The sequence below is a fragment of the Alosa pseudoharengus genome, unplaced genomic scaffold, assembly GCF_046254945.1.
Source record: "Alosa pseudoharengus isolate Yale_2024_CS ecotype anadromous, Long Island Sound unplaced genomic scaffold, YU_APseudo_1.1 YU_APseudo_1.1_scf_21, whole genome shotgun sequence".
Lineage (NCBI taxonomy): Eukaryota > Metazoa > Chordata > Actinopteri > Clupeiformes > Clupeidae > Alosa > Alosa pseudoharengus.
The window spans coordinates 14234739-14251978 of record NW_027468674.1 but is presented as its reverse complement, the minus strand read 5'-3'; the positions used below and the strand labels follow the sequence as shown (position 1 = coordinate 14251978).

Below are 17240 nucleotides of genomic sequence, written 5' to 3'. Positions count from 1 at the left end.
GTTTCGTTCTCAAAAGTGGAGCGCATGGCGTAACTAGGGGCTGTATTTTGGGTCACCAGCGCATGGCGTAAAGTTCGTTATTCACCGGCGCGAAGTTGAATTCGTTATTTTGCACGATTATTTTTTAAGCATTGCGCCCAGGGGTGTGGCAATTAACAACCTAGGGAGGGACCTGGCGCATTGTCTAAAAATCGCTATCATACACCACCTAAATCTGGTCAGAAATCAATGGCGAGTTGTTCATATGCTTTTTTAAGAGCGCATGTCAACAGTCATATTGGCAGGTGCACGCACCATCCTTCTATCATTCATGAACGCACACCAGCGCACGTCCATGCAAAGCATTACAAATTGCACGATTACAATGGTTAACATAATTAGAATAAACATATTACGAAATACTGTACATCTCATGATGAGTAGTTATTCACCATCATTTGCAAATTGGTAATGACGGTTAAAAGTGATTAGGGGAGAGGCGAGAGACACGTATGGAGCACAGCTGAAGACGCACTGTCACGAGATATAAGCAACTCCTCTGCAGGATAAATGTTGTTTTATTCAGTCATTTGAGCAACATTAGGGTAAGTGTTGCTTTTTCCAGCCTATGTTTTCGATGGTAACCCATTGTCAGTCAATAGTGAAAGTAACTGCATATAACTGTCTTGTCGTTGACTGACTTGGTGAAGTTAGTTTCAATTTGCCAATGAGTTCAAATAATAGACGAGTGCAAATGTGTGAAGGCTATGCTAGGTTTTAGTAAAGCATGGTTTAAGAATGACTATTCCATACGGTCTCGCAAGCAGCCTCCTTCAAATGCGCCGTTGAATGCCAAAATACCGATTCATTTATTTGACATATTGCGCATTGCGCCGTTAAAGGGAATGACAGATGTCATTCTCATTGGTTTAAAATGATGTTACGCCCCAAACACACCCATATGACTGATTAAAAGACCTAGGAACACCTTGTTACGCCATGCGCTCCACTTTTGAGAACGAAACCCCTCCCAATGTGAACTGGACATCCTACTAAATTTGAATAGACTTTTGACGAGTGACGATGCACTTTAGAATGTCATGATAGGGCCCAAGGTGTTCCTAGGTCTTTTAATATCTGTCACGTTGGTACCTAGGTACCACCTAGGTATTTTAATAACTGTCACGTTGCATCCGAGCTGTAAAATGCAGACGTTCAGAACATTGCAACATTGTAGCATATGACGGATGTGGCTTTTAGCTAGATGGATGACAGCAGGCTAAGTAAAATAGCGATGTTTCAAAGCTAAAGTTCATCAGAATATTGGGATACGCCCGCTTGACAACGGGAGAGATAGAACTAACGACTGGCCTTTGGCCATAGCAACCATCCATTTAGAACTAGTAACGGCAGTTTGTCCTGTGAGTTGAGAAATTAGTTGATATGTGTCGGAAGAAATTAGTTCTACAAACAAAACAGTTTTAGCGATTAAAACGTTTAAATTGTAACAGGAAATGAACACAACGCAAGTGGCAACAGTGGAATAAGCGGGATAATGGACTCCACGGTGGTCTGTTCACAGAAGTTAATGCACTACTCCGCTTCGCGTCGGGGCCGTTTTACAACCTCGACCGTGCATTAACTTCTGTGAACAGACCACCGTCCATTATCCCTTACATAATATAAGTGAAACTTGGGCGTTGTAATTGATGACCGACTTAACTTCTCTGAGCATATAGCTTCTATTGCAAAATCATGCCGGTTTATGCTTTACAACATTAGGAAGATCAGACCTTATCTGACACAAGATTCCACACAACTTCTTGTTCAGACCATGGTCATCTCTAAGCTGGACTATTGTAATTCACTATTAGCTGGCTTACCCGCTTGTGTAACAAGATCATTACAGCTGATTCAAAATGCTGGAGCACGCCTGGTCTTCAATCAGCCAAAGAGGACACATGTAACTCCTCTCCTAGTTACTCTCCATTGGCTCCCTATAGTAGCCAGAATTAAATTTAAATCTCTCTGGCCTATAGGACACTAACTAGATCTGCTCCTAGTTATTTTAATTCAATAATCAAGCCTTACATCCCCAACCGCCCACTGCGGTCTTCTGGTGAGCGTATGTTGTGTCGACCAGTCATAAAAACTGGGTCTAATTCCAGACTCTTTTCTTCAGTGGTTCCATGTTGGTGGAATGAACTGCCCAGTGCTCTCCGTTCCTGTGGTAGTTTTGGGTCGTTTAAGAGGGGTCTAAAGACATTCCTATTCAACATATACTTAGTTGTTTAAGCGCTTATGTGTTATGGTTTATATAATGTTGTTTTATTTTAATTGGGCTGTTAATTAATTTGACATTATTGTTTATTATTGATATTCTCCTTAATGTAGTCTTAGCATGTTATTGTTTTTATATTATTGATTGAATTGACATTATTGTTTTATTATTGCCTTTCCCCTTTTTTTACATTGCTTTTTTTTATTAGGCTATTGATTGAATTGATATTATTGTACTACAACTATTCTCCTTACTATATTTGACCTAGATTTTAATCTGTTCCCTGTTCATTTTTAAATATTATTATGTTGTTTTGTATTTATATGTCGCTTTGGACAAAGGCGTCTGCTAAATCCATAACCATAACCATAACCATAACCAAGTGAATATCTAACATCTGGAGAACTGCTGTATCAGAATACAATTGTTTTATACCTGATATGTGGCCTAAAACAATGCGCGTTTTCGCAACGTTCATCATGATTATCGATTATACATGCCTGGCTGATAGGCTACCTCCCAGCTGTTAGCTGTAGCCCACACTAACAATATTAGGCTACAATGTTAATTTACACAGACAACAGCTGTTTTACAGATTAATGTAACATTACATCATGCACGTTAGCTAAATTATAAGTTGTGCAAGCCTACTCTGAATTCACAGTATTGCCCATGCATAGGCTACTATTTCATGTTAAATCAACTTTAAAATGTTTTGCTCAATTGCTAGCAAAATGATCATGCTAGCGGCAGTAGCAAGGCTCACCTCATTTCCCATTTGGATTCTTCTTTTTTCTCCGTCCCTGCTCGGTTCTTGTTTCTGGATTCTGGGGTTCAGCCTTCTAAAACTGCTAGCTAGAAGGTGGCTCCTTCTAACCCACAACTCAAAGCAGGCTTAAGAGTGTGAAACTGCCATAGACAGGAAACTGCACGTCAAAAGCATCAAATAACATTCTCGCCATTTTGTGAGGTCAGGCTTTTTTGACAGATGACGTGGTTCTGTTGGCTCGTTGAAAGCGAAATACAACGTGATAGTAACACGATAATTACGTCCTGCTCAACACGTTTTTTAACAAGGAAACGTGTTACACAACACGTCCCAATAGATTAATTAACGTAACAGTGACACGTTCAGACGTGAGACTGGGTTGGCGTGCCTGTGTGTGTGTGCGTGTGTATATGTGTGCACCACCATCTACAGGCCAATGAGTGTACAGTCACTAAATGTACACATAACTTTTGTTTAGACCCCCCCCCCCCCCATGGATGAAATTCTACGAAACTTGGCATACCCCCAGAGAATGTCAGGTTAATCATACACATTGGGGGCCCAGCGTGGGGGGGGGAGTGGCCCCCGGGGACCAAACGAAAATTTTCCGTAAGTCTAGTGGGGCTACATACCCACCAAATTTCATGTGCCCCGGTGTTTCGGTGTCCCGGGTATCGTTGACCAAAAATCAGGAAGTAGATGATTCAGGAAGTAGATGACGGGGAAAAAAAAACCTTTGACAATCACTATATGACCGCTTCGCTAGCTTCGCTAGCGGCGGTCATAATTATATACAAAAAAGAAACATTAAGCCCATGTTAACATATCAGCAACACAAATGTTAATAGCCTAGCCTAGGTCTACAGTAAGTGTATCTATTGCGTTTTGACTCTCCCTGTGAGCAAAGTTTGTGTAAAATATGGACCCGTTGCAGTGTGCGTTTCAATGCCTGTTTGATTAACTGAATTCTAAAAAGGATAGGGTGGACTAGAGGATACAAAATTAGGCAACCCTGAAATTCAACCAATGTAGTAATCAGTTGTGATCTGCTACAGACACTTCAGGTAGAGGCAACCAGAGACTAATCACAGCAGTTAACCATCCCTGCTAAAAAAAAACAGCCTGACCAGCCTAATGTGGTTTGCTGCTGGTTGACCAGCTTGTTTGACCACCCTATGATGGTTGACCAGCTAGACCAGCAAATCTCTTGCGAAAACATACCATCAGCTGGTTTACCCAGTTTACGATGGTAGTTCAACTGGTTTTGCTTGTCGTACCACCTCAAGCTGGTCAATTTAGCTAGTGTTGCTGGTCTACATTGCTGGTTTAACTGGTCATGCCTGCATGCCTGGTTATTCTAGCAAACCAGCATGATCATCTTACACCAACAATGTCAAGCTTGGCAGGCTGGTCACCAGCATGACCATCTTACACCATCTGTATCCAACATGACAGGCTGGTCACACCAGCATGACCAGCTTCCTCAGTTGGCCCAACCAGCCACACCAGCAAAGACCAGTAAGAGCTGTAAGAAAACCAGCAAAGACCAGCTAAAACCATTTAAAACCAGCTACCAGCATAAGCTGATTTCTAGCTGTTTTTTTCAGCAGGGATGGCCTACTAAATGGCTTGGGCGACTGTAGCAAGATAACCAGGTAGCCAGATACCATGATCAGCTGTGTTAACTTGCTACAATCATAATAACATATATCAGCTGACTTATTTTAATAGTATAAGTTAAAGGGGAACTTGGCAACTATTTCAACGTAATAAACCCGTTTAGAAATCATTTGGATGTTTAAATGACCTGTTCCGGTGAAAATGGTGACTTTCCCCGCTGCCCCTAGCGTCCCCAGCCGGAAAACCAACCTTGCAACATTGAGACTACCGTCCCGGAAAGATAAGTGAGAAACAAGAAACTTGTTTTAAATCGTGTTTCTTACCTTGTAACATCCACATTGTTCTGCCAAACTTATGCTAACCGTTTCGCTAGCTTGTAAACAAATCCATGTGCTTTATCATTACCTTTTTCCACAGTTTGAAATAGCATAATGCACAATTTCCCCAACAGAGGGGGAAATATAGCTAATCCTGCCAAGTTTCCCTTTAAAGGAAAATTCCGGTTTTTAGCACTTTAAGGCCCTTTTCTGGTTTGTTTTGGATGAACTAGAGTGGTGGACACCGAAATGTTGACGATCGGTCCTGTCTCGACTTTTCTGACTCTAACCACTCGGTGAGTTGCACAGTTTTGAAAACGAACGTTAAAGGTTGTTTTAGGACATGTTTGAGTAGCCTACTACAGTATGCCCATTGCCAGCCACCCTGAGAAGTGAAAAGGCGATTCAAAACGAGTCAGAAAAGTTGAGACAGGACCAATAGTCAAAATGTCGGTGTCCACCACTCTAGTTCATCCAAAACAAACCAGAAAAGGGCCTTAAAGTGCTAAAAACCGGAATTTTCCTTTAAGTAAATTTCACTGCATGCCCTCAGCTGGTTCGACCGAAGGACGTGTCCACACCAATGTCAAATTATGACTGAAATGTCCCCACCAATATTCAGGTTGAAATGGGGAAAAAAGTGCTCATCATTGAAAGTGGTGACTTGCGCTGCAACCCGCCCGTTTTATGTGAACGCGCACACACTCCAATTAGGTTAACGCCGGTTCAACAAATCAACTTCTTAATCAGCGTTGTAGTAGCGATTAACACCACTTAAGAAAACCAGGTTTTGTCAACCCCGGTTTAACAACGTAACCCTGGGTTACATCTGGGTAGGTTAAGCTCCCTTCGTAGTACAGGGCCCACGCTCTTAAAAGGGTTTTCTATGATTCATCTTATGATTGTTCGTTTGGTTTTTCCGACTGTTTCCCAAACATGCTCGTAGCGTGAACGCGCGTGCACTGCTGTTAAGATGCTCTTAAGGGGAGCTGTCCACGTTAATAGTTCTGAAATATCCTCTGATTTGACGGTGATGTCAGGTGACTGCACGTCACAGCTATACTGCCCTACAAAGCCAAAAGGCAGTAACTGCATTTTTGGTCGAAAATGAGTTAATGTCATTTTTGGGATATTAAAGACTTCCTTTATCATGTGGATAAATATCTATACTCAATTTGGCTGTTTTTAAAAAAAAATAGAGGGTTGTGTTCACCGTAACTCCCAAAACCATACAAGCAACCATGGCAGAGAGCCACAACTGCAGTTACTGTTCTTTGGCTTTGTTCTTCGACGTGCAAGTACAGTTACCATACTCTGCCTTTGGTAGCAAATATTGATTATATGTCAGTTACTGCCTTTTGCCTTTGCACGACTCCTTATTTTTAGTACATAATACAAAGGCAGAGTACAGTATCTGACAAATAAGGGTCAAAGGTCAACAAAAAACTTTAAAGTCATTTATCTCAGTTTGACACTCTGGTCAGTTACTGCCTTTTGCCTTTGTAGGGCAGTATAGGCCTACCATTTAAACTTCGGATCTACACATTAATTCACATCAATACGAAAATAGACAATACGACAATAACACTTTGACATCTGCATGTAAGCATCCCAAGTAAGTTATATACCACACAGAGACATAAATAATTGTAATTATTTTAAGATTAGATTGTTGCACCATGCAATAATTTTTCGCGGTGTCACTTAAGAACACGTTTGAAGATAAGAAAGAAGTCGAGTAAGAAAGAGAGGAAATGTGTAGGCTTAGATTTTGATGCAGTAGGCTACAGGGGCGCAGGAGGCACGGGGGACGTGGGGGATGTGTCCCACGCAGTGCTGAAGAGACAGCCGTCATCCCCCTCACTTTTGATAAGGAAAAAAAGCCTTATATACGCTAAATAAATAGTTTGCGCTAACTATGTAAAACTCCCCATTAACAGCATCACATCATTAACCACAGCCATCTACAGTACTGTAAGACTGCACAATCTCATATTCACTCTGTTGGATATCTGAAGCCAGTTTGTCTACTAACAACCATCATTAGAGATGCTTTTCGTTTGGAGCGGCATACTGGTAGGCCAACAAAAGCATAACATTTTCGGTTTGGTTTGGGATCTAATTTACTTTTGGACTGTTGTTATTATATTGCTAAATGTTGGGACTGATGGGCACTGAACTCTGGGAGATATTTAATGGTTCACTGTTATGTTTCATGCAGTTGAAAAAGTGTCGGGATTTCCACCGCTGTTTATTGCGAGACAAGGCAGCCATTCATTGAATAGGGGTTGTGCTGTAGCTAATAGAAACCTTTTTGCGTAGCCAAGTAGCCTAAATTGAGTTATTGTTTAATTATGCATGATTTAGTAGGCTACTTTTTATTAAATTCGTAGGCTGGAATGCCTTGAGTCACGCATCAATTAAATGTAGTAGGCTTCAGCCTCTGGCAATTAGCTCGAAAGGGGCGGCAAGACAATGAGCTTGAGAACGTGTGTTGGAGACCCATGGTAGGAAAACGACTTTATTAATCCAACCAACAATATAATAAAATATTAAGAAGAGGTGTTATTTCATTGACTTAAATCGAAGCAATGTCTTCTAGTGCTGGTGGACTGATGGCAATTGCTGGTATGGTATAGGCAAATATGGGAACCTGCCTTTATTTGTCCGGCCAGGGCTCGAATTACGTGGGAGCCAGAGGGAGCCGAGCTCCCATAGAGTGAAGACTGGCTCCCATGAAAGCAACAAAGTCAAAAACCTGAGTGGGTCTCTCATATCTGAAGGTGTCTGGCATTGTAATTTAATCTTAAACAACCGATCATTATCCATCCCTGTGCGATCTCTTACCATTAAAGACGTTAAATTAAAATATAGGCTACTACGGGACGTAGACCTACACTACGCTATTGAACGCAACATGACACTTCACCACCACACCACTAGACTATATGAGCAAACCGTATCGATTTGACAGCACTCGCAAATCTGTCACCCTGTCACCCTGCTTTGATGTGAGTGTTTTGTCTATTTGCATAGGCGTTCATTGGGCTAGCCTACGTGGTTTGATACGTGCTGAAAAGTCATGTTTGCTGTTGAACTTGCGCTTTACCTATTCTATGTTGATTGACAAAGCCATACATTATGGCCCATAATGCAGCCTACAATGATTGTGTTGTCTGATGATCTAGCTATCCTCTGCCATTCAGAGCTCCGGAAAGTTCCCAGCTATTTTGAAACACCTGTTAGCAATCTCTGATGTCGGAATATTCAATGGCTACCCGACAATATCTCAGTGCAAACTCCACAATTGTTCGTCTATTAATTTTCCACGGTTCAACACATTAGCCTGCTAGAACATAGTTTGGCTGGCTTTATTCATTTCTGCCAGTTAGTGCTTTTTCCCCTGTGTATAAGTTACACTACATGCATTATTGTGTTTGACACTGAGGATAGCCTATCTGAGACGGTGGTCTGGTTTAAATGAGTTACGTTGTGAAATTGAGAATGGCACAGACTAAATCGTTTAGTCTATTTCTTTGTATTGTGAAATTGAAATGAGATATGGACTATTATAAGCAATAATATGTTTAAATTAATTAAAAGTAATCAATTTCTATGAAAAATCTATGTCTGTTGTATGCGTGTGTCAAGGTAAAGCCTAGGCCTACCGTGCGCAAATAGGGGAGACCGGGGCTGGTTGGAACACTTTTCACTCTCGGTTATATTTCTCCGTCTTACAATGCGTTGAAATGGTCAAATTGTGATTAACTGAAAGCTTGGGATCTCAGCTACAAAATGTATACATTCAATGTCAACAAATGATCCCTTGTTTTGAGTTATATATGATTAAAGTGGTGTTGTGCACGTGTTCCAACCTGCCCCATGCACGGGGTTGGTTGGCACATGTAGTCGGGGTTGGTTGGAACACCTATGTTATAGTCCTTTGCAGTACTCCTTTTGCTTTTGTTTGAAGTGCTCATCTATATCACTACCTGTAGGGCTTTGCTGATTTCTTTTCTGTGTGTTTTTCTTCAGTAGGGCCCACCGTCAAGACCAATTTAGTCCCTACCGATTTTTTTTTACTTCAAATGTTAAAAAATGTCTGAAATGCTTCCAAATGTAAAACTATGTTCAGTAATTACAATAACAATGTTAAAATAAAGATTGATGATGTTTTTATATGTAAAATACAAAGTTTATAGATTTGTCACAAAATAGCCATAGAGAATGTAGGCCTACTGTACGCAAAAGCGCCACTTGCGCCTAGGCTATTTCATTGTATCGCCTTGTTAGGCTATGCGCGGGGTGTGTCAACTTTTTATGAGATAGAGAGACCCCTTAAAGACAAAAAGATAATTCGAGCCCTGTGTCCGGCTATAAATAGAATCAATCCCAGGCATAATTTGAGGATTTATGGTAGCCTATCTCCTGCTCAACATGACATTAGCTGTTATGTTTATTGATAACAAACTCAACTAGCCTACTGATCAACTCGTTTTCACTAGCCTAACTATAAAATACAAGTATATAGGCCTACCCAAAGTTTTTGTTCTAAGACATTTATTTCAAACATAATTTCAAGACACAAATTGGATACTTCAGTTACCTTGGTGCATAAATCCCAGAGAGTAGGCGACCACACCCCAGAGTGATGGGCCTTTCTTACGCGTTCAGTGTGGGGTATAAACAAGCTGAGAATTTAGCGGTGTCACGTCTGGCTGTCACAGACATGGGGAGCTCTTTGAAGCTTGGGATAATGTGGTACAGTTACTACAGTAACAGTATTTTATTTTACTGCTGTTGGAACAAATAGTTGATTATAAAGGCAACTTTCTGTTGCAATTTTCTGTGTGTTCTAGACTGGTAACTTGTTAAGCCAATATGTTCTAACATTGCATATTAACTGCAGACACATAGTGGAGAGTTGATTTGGTTTATACCAAACAATTTAGGTACTGTAGGCCTAACTAGGCTATTTGATCATGTAGTCTATGTTTGGATCATAGGCATGATGATTCATTCATGGCTTCATAAAATATCAACATCATGTTGCTTTTAGAGTATTCTACCATTGGCCCAAGTAGTGTAAAATAAATCTAAAAAAATTAGTAGAATTGCACATAGCACATAGCAAGAAGCTGGTCTGAGGGCCGATCTCGCATTGTGCTCATCTCACAGTTTTGACAGTTTTAATCAAACAATATTTTGAAAACAATCAATGGTATTATCTTAATATTCTGGCAAGTTTAAAATATGATGGTCGAAAGTGGGCCAGAGGTGGCGATCCGATATCTGGAAATCTGATTTCACAATGGGTTTGTGTTCACAATTTGGTCCCCCTCACTTTCAAAATATCTCCTGCGCCCCTGGTAGGCTACAGACTAAACCACATGTTGCTTTCTCTGCTTCTTACCTCATAGGCCTAATAAAATATTCACTTAGCAAAGATAATGTCAAACTATTCTGGCAACGTCTCGTTTCATAACTTGATTGCATTTTTGTCCGCTTTTCATCACATTATAATGACCATTAAATGTAGGCTATTTTGCACGCTAAAATCTGATTAACCACAGGTAAACACAATAAAGAATGGGAACGTACGTTGGATTATGTATTCTAAGTTGTAATTATGACCGCCGCGCAGCGAAGCGGCGGTCATATAGGTTTAGTCAGAATTTTTTTGTTTTTCTTTTTCTTTTTCGCATGCCCAAATTTCCGTCAATGAGTCCAGGGACACTGAAAGACCGGGGTACACGAAACTTGGTGGGCATGTAACCCCACATGGATACCATAGAACCATCGTTTTTCGTTTTGATCTGTAGCCCCCCCGCTGGACTGGACCCCCCGAAAGGAGGGTAGGGCAGACACAGTTTTCTGTGAATATCTCGAAAACTGTAGGGTTTAGGAGGACCATTTTTTTTTTGTATGTTGATCTCAAGGGGCCATGTCAACCTATTCCATAACCAATCATTTCATGTATAGCGCCACCTAGTTAAACACAAAAAAGTAAAAATGAGGTGTTGTAATTGAAGGTATCTGTGACCTAACATAGTCAAAACTGCACGAAATTGGAAGTGTAGGATCATTATGACACCCTCTGTATGCACGCCAAATTTTGTGGAATTCCGTTCATGGGGGGCCACACAATAAATTAATTTATGTTACTATACACCAACTGGCCTGTAGGTGGCCGGAGACAGTTTTCTGTGAATATCTCGAGAACCGTAGGGCCTAGGAGGTCCACCTTTTTATGTATGTTGGTCTTAAGGGGGCATGTCAACCCATCCCATTACCACTTATTTCATGTATAGCGCCACCTAGTTAAAAATTAAAAAGCAAAAAATTAGGTGTTTTCATCACAATATCTCTGGCTGACAAGGTCAAAACTGCACAAAATTAAAAGTATAGGATCATTATGACACCCTCCGAATGCATGCCAAGTTTTGTGTACTTTCGTTCATGGGGGGCCTTACAATAAAATAATTTATGTGTACATTTAGTGACGTACACCAACAAGGATTCCCGGGACACTGAAAGACCGGGGTACACAAAACTTGGTGGGCATGTACCCCCACATGGATAGCATGGAACCGTCATTTTTCGTTTTGATCTGTTGCCCCCCTGCTGGACTGGACCCCCGAAAGGAGGGTAGGGCAGACACAGTTCTCTGTGAATATCTTGAGAACTGTAGGGCCTAGGATGACCATTTTTTTCCGTATGTTTGCCTCCAGGGGTCATGTTAACCCATTTCATGTGCACACATGTGCACAAACAGATACACACACACACATACATTCACAGTAATCATACATCACACAGTAGACATATGTACGCTTGCATGCACAGGCACACACACAAGCACGCACACACACACACACACACACACACACACACACACACACACACACACACACACACTCACACACACCCACACACATAACATAAACATAACACAAACAATCAAGAATTTCTCAGAATTATGAACAGGCAAGATGGAGGTGGGGTTGTATAAAATTAATTTTACATGTGAAATCTATGAACTAATCATGTTTTGGTACTTGTTGTCTAGCAGATACCAGTGATAATTGAGTGTGGATAATGCAATTTAGTGAGACAGTTAGAATCATATAGGCCTTTCAGTGTGATTTCTTTTTGTGGAAAAAATGTGCTGGACTGGGCGGCGGTCATATTTTGTACCGCTCTGCGGTACATCTAGTTCTTCTGTATGTCCTGTTGGTGACCTCAGTGAGAAGTACTGTTAAGACACTCTTAGCCGGTAACGAGTACTCTGGAGCACTCATAGATCTACGACTGTTTTCACGACGCTCTTAAGCTATGATGGTTTCGGGAAACAGTCGGCAAATCTTAAGACGTTCGTAAGAGGGACTTTACGACGCTCTTAGGCTTAAGATGCTTTCGGGGAAGTGGGCCCAGGCCCCTGGCTAACGTTGCCTGGGCAACTGCCCGTCTGTCCTCTGACTGAGCTACGCCTTCCAATATATTAAAAAAATATATTATTTTCAGGGATTCAAGTTCTCCATTTCTATGACCGATATCTGGCAATTTATTTCCGTAGAGGCCATGGTGTCATTGTAGATGCCCAAGGGGAAAATACTTCTCCTTATGCGCATGTTGTAGAAAAACAAACTATCGCTTTTATTTTGGCAATTGTCTTCACGGTTCTCCTGTCTTTGTCATTCACGTCATTCTCTTAGAAAGTGAGCGTAGCCTGAGCACAGATGTGCATCAGAAATGTCAGCTGTAACTCGGTGAGGGATATCCCAGGTGGGCTAGATGAAACTTGGAGAATTCAAAATTCTGTTAGAAATTATAATAGGACCCTATTAGTGCAGCAATGTAACCTAGTAGAGGCATATTTTCTTCCAATATCATTGATGTGAATGATATTCAGGGTTCCCACAGGTCATGGAATTTCTGGAATATCATGGAATTTTAGTCTATTCCAACCATGGAATGTCAGGGAATCTTATCATTTTTAGGGCAAAGTCATGGAATATCAGGGAATTTAGTTGTAGCAGAAATTTACTTGCCAAAACACATTAATACAAATATATTCCCACGCAGAATTGGTGTACAGTGGTGTGAAAAAGTGTTTACCCCCTTCCTGATTTCTTTTTTTTTTTTGCATGTTTATCACACTTAAATGTTTCAGATCAAAAAAAAATAAATATTAGTAAAGATAACACAAGTAAACACAAAATGCAGTTTTTAAATGAAGGTTGTTATTATTAAAGGAACACGCGACTGTTTTATGAAATTGGGTTATTCACGGTCTCCCCTAGAGTTAGATAAGTCAGCAAAAACATTGTTGTCTCCGTGCGAATCTAACAAGGTGATACATAGGAAGGGCCAAGGGGCCAATCACAGTAGCCTGACTACGCCACCCTAAAGCCTAATGCGTCAGGGAATCTTTAAGAGCTGGTACCGCTTTCAGGTTCGTAACTACACGGTGGAGACATGAATTCCAGAAAAACAATATTTATTAAGACAACGGTTGGGAAGTGGGGATCTGTGGGTGGCAACTATGGACGTCCACACAAATATTTTACATGCAAGCATCAAGAAAGGCTCACCCTGTTACACAGCAAAGGCACACCGCAAAGCGATAAGCAATACACAACCACCACACGTGTGCTTAGACTAGCCCCCCTCAGAGCCACCTCCCTACTAAATAAACATAAGTTACAAAAAAAGGACAAGACAGGCAACACAAAATAACCAAAGCAAAACCAAGACAAGACAAGACAAGACAGCAGCACGACCCATGTTCCCCATCAGCATGACTGTGCTGCCTAAAAGAACAGAACACAGAAGATTAAACAATGAAAACACCACAATATACATAACATAAAACCACAAATGTTTATGGGGAGACAGCATACCTGACGGTAGCACAGACAGGGGCTACACCAGTGGAGTCTACATTACTACTGGCTACTGCCCCTCTTAAGTAGCACTCCACTGGTGCCAGATTGATTAAATGTCTATGCCCCACCCCCTTCATTAGTACTTGCAGGTGCTATGGGGAAATAGCAGGCAGAGAAGGTCTACCTGCTACACATAGATCCGAGCTTCACATCTTTCTCAGAGTGACGGGGTACCAGTGGTGGTATATAGTAGGCCCTAGGGTTGCTCCTTTTGTTGGCTGTACAAACCAAAGTCTTACCCGTAAATACTCATACCTCATCAACACATGGTACCCTGGTGTTCTATCAGGATTCCTTTACAATTTGGTACTACAGGAAAAAAATATGGGTCTCTGGGTTTGGGAGGAAGACCTTGGAAACCATCACTGCCAGCAGGATTGATCTAGGGCAGCGGTGTCAAACTCATTTTGGTTCAGGGGCCACATACAGCCCATCTAGTGGGCCAGACTAGTGAAATAATTGCAAAATTAAATAACCTTTGTCAACTCCAAATCTTTAGCTTTGTTTTTTTCAGTAGCCTACATAATCACTGATCACAAGGGATCTATATTAGGGCTAGGGCTTGTCCTATTGAATCTGAGAATGATATACTGCACAATATTCATTTTCTTTTAATGTGAAACCAGAGTAATCTTATTTTCAAAGACCTGCATTATTCAGACTGCAAACATTCCTGAACATTACAAGAATTAGGCCCCGGCCTTCATATATCCTCTCTCCCTGCTTTTTCTCACCGAAGTCTATCGGCTGCTGCTGGCTCCTTCACAAGGGCATCCATATCAGGGTTAAAAATCCTGAGTAGCAGCATATTTCACAATGTCATTTAAGTGTACCTTGATAACCTTGTTCATAACAGAGAATGCCTTCTCACAAAGATAGGTAGTCCCAAACATGGATAAATCCTTTGCAGCCAGGGATGTTACTTTGGGGTACCCTGGCAAGAGATATTGATAAAACGTGTCGGTAGCACTTTATAATAACCATCCGTTATAAATGGTTAATTGATGCTTTATTTTGCAACTATAATAAAATATTTAATCACTTAATAATCATAACTTAAAGCTACATTGTGTACTTTTTTGAGTTAATTCTTAGCAAAAACCCATTTGTTCTTTCAAAAATATGTGCTCATTCATGTGTAATTATTTCCACCTACTAATCAAAGTATTCTCGTAAGTGTAGAATCTGCTATTCCAAATACATACGCGCGAGTCGCGCGAATGGCTGAATCCATGTTGCGCCTCCATCTTTAAAATACATTCGCCAACGAGGGACATTCCTGGAAATTCAGCTCCGCCTTTCGCGCTTGTAGGCAACACTCATTGCCTGATTAGTCTACTAGCGACAGCCGGCAGATTTGAAAGTCTGTTGAAGATGGAGGATTACACCTATTCTCGAGGACATGAAAAGGAGTCGCCAAGGAAGCGAAAAAGAGAATTAAAACGACATCGCGACCGGAAAAACAACAGACCAAAGTCAATATTGGAGTGGATTTTCTAAGATGGAAAGAGCTCGTGAGGAGCAAGGATTTTAAAAGGGACGCCGAAGTTGTCTGCTTTCTTCTCGACAGGTAATTCGGCCTATTCGTGTAAACATATAGCTTACAGTCTATGGTGTAAATTCGAAGTTTTATAGTTGTATAGCTAACTATAGCATGGTTGTCCATAACGCTAGAACGACGTCTGGGATACTTTTCCTCGCGTCGATGAAAAATTATTGTCTTGGCAACGTTGTAACAAAAATCTGCTATGACGGATCACAGGCAAAGGGCACTGTAAATTGTAGTTATTTTTCATTGCTTTTGCTTTGTAGCCTAAATGTATCCTAATCTAATAATGCTAGGGTAGCCAATTCCAAGGGTGACGTTCACATCCTGAGGCCTGGCCTGTACTCTTATTAATTGTAGACGTAGCCTACTAATTACTAAATTGTCTGAACGTTTTTCAACATATGAGTGTAGCCTACACCTCAGAATGGGGGAAGGGTCAATTACACTTGTGAAGGTAGACCAGCCAGCCCATTGAGACTGATCAATGAGGGTCAAAGTCATTATCATGCAGAACAATAAAATACGGACAGAACTGCTTTGATTGAACTTTAGTCAATGCATTTACCAAAATACATCTTTCTTCATGGTCATAAAATGAATGTACTTTGTTTGTGGTTTAAGTGAGACATTCTAACATGTACTGCTCTTTTTTGTCCAGCTATGAGCGAGAACTGAGAGCAGTCACATCAACACCAATAAAGGGAAAGCCCTCTAGTAGCCTATTAACTACTCCAGAAGTGTCCAGCATTTCTAGTGGGACAGACAGGTCAGTCACTGCATGAAAACAATTGTTGATTCTGTGATTGTTGTTTAATAATAACTGAAAGTATATTTTTAATAACTTGGTGTTTACCATTTTATGTACTGTCATATGTTGTGAAACGCTCTGCTTATTCATATCAGATGAGCATCTTGGCACAATTGCAGAAGCCCCTGAATTTGAGAACCTTGAACAGAGGTAACCCAGCAATGCTTATAATGTCTATACCCTAACCCTACATGACATTCTCTATTGTATATTTTCATGATATAAGCATTTATATATATTTTTTACAAAGCCTACATGACATGAGCATCGTGGAGGAGGATGTGGATGAAATTCAATGGTCTTGTTATGTGATGCATGTGCATGCCTTCATTGTTCCTTATGTAACCTTGCCTATAACTCAGTCTAGGCAAAATAGCACTATACAGATTAGTAACAATATGTTGAACTATATAAAATGGTGTGTATGTCTAACGACACTGCATGTCTCCCACAGGATCAGCTTTCCAGGAGACTGCAAATTTAGAATGATGGCCCATGTTGCTTCAAAGGCACCATACAAAAAGGAAGGGTTCATGTGTAAAAACCATAATTTCTGTAAATAAATATATTGCAAACAACATTGTTGACCATGTTACTGTCATTTGGTGTTTCAAAATGGTAAATTACCACAGCTCCTTTTTTAATTATAAGTTTGTGGATGTAACGTATAAGAGGTGCAGCATGAACAGTCTCTTATCAATTCTAAAAGTTTTTATTTTCATGAAAGCAAAATATAACGATGTACCGGTGTAAAATAAATTAAATTCAGTTTTAAAAGTAACAGGCAGTACACGAACACTAATACAAAACTATTTACAATAACACAACATTATAGGAAGGTGATCAATTCCAGAGATGTCCCTGAGGGTCAGGGAATTTATCCCTTATCCTACACACACAGCTTGGGATCACTCTTCTATTACCCTGTCCTAGAGACCCATGCTGCCAAAAAATGAAATGTCTGTAGGT

General features: G+C 40.6%; 1 long non-coding RNA gene across 1 annotated transcript; it reads left to right on the top strand.

Moving 5' to 3' along the window:
* The first annotated feature begins 15410 nt into the window (after nucleotides 1–15410).
* LOC143138440 (uncharacterized) lies at nucleotides 15411–16390 on the top strand. Its single transcript, XR_012990207.1, has 3 exons — nucleotides 15411–15484; nucleotides 16122–16229; nucleotides 16367–16390. It is a non-coding gene; the product is annotated as an uncharacterized LOC143138440 (long non-coding RNA).
* Nucleotides 16391–17240: the final 850 nt, after the last annotated feature.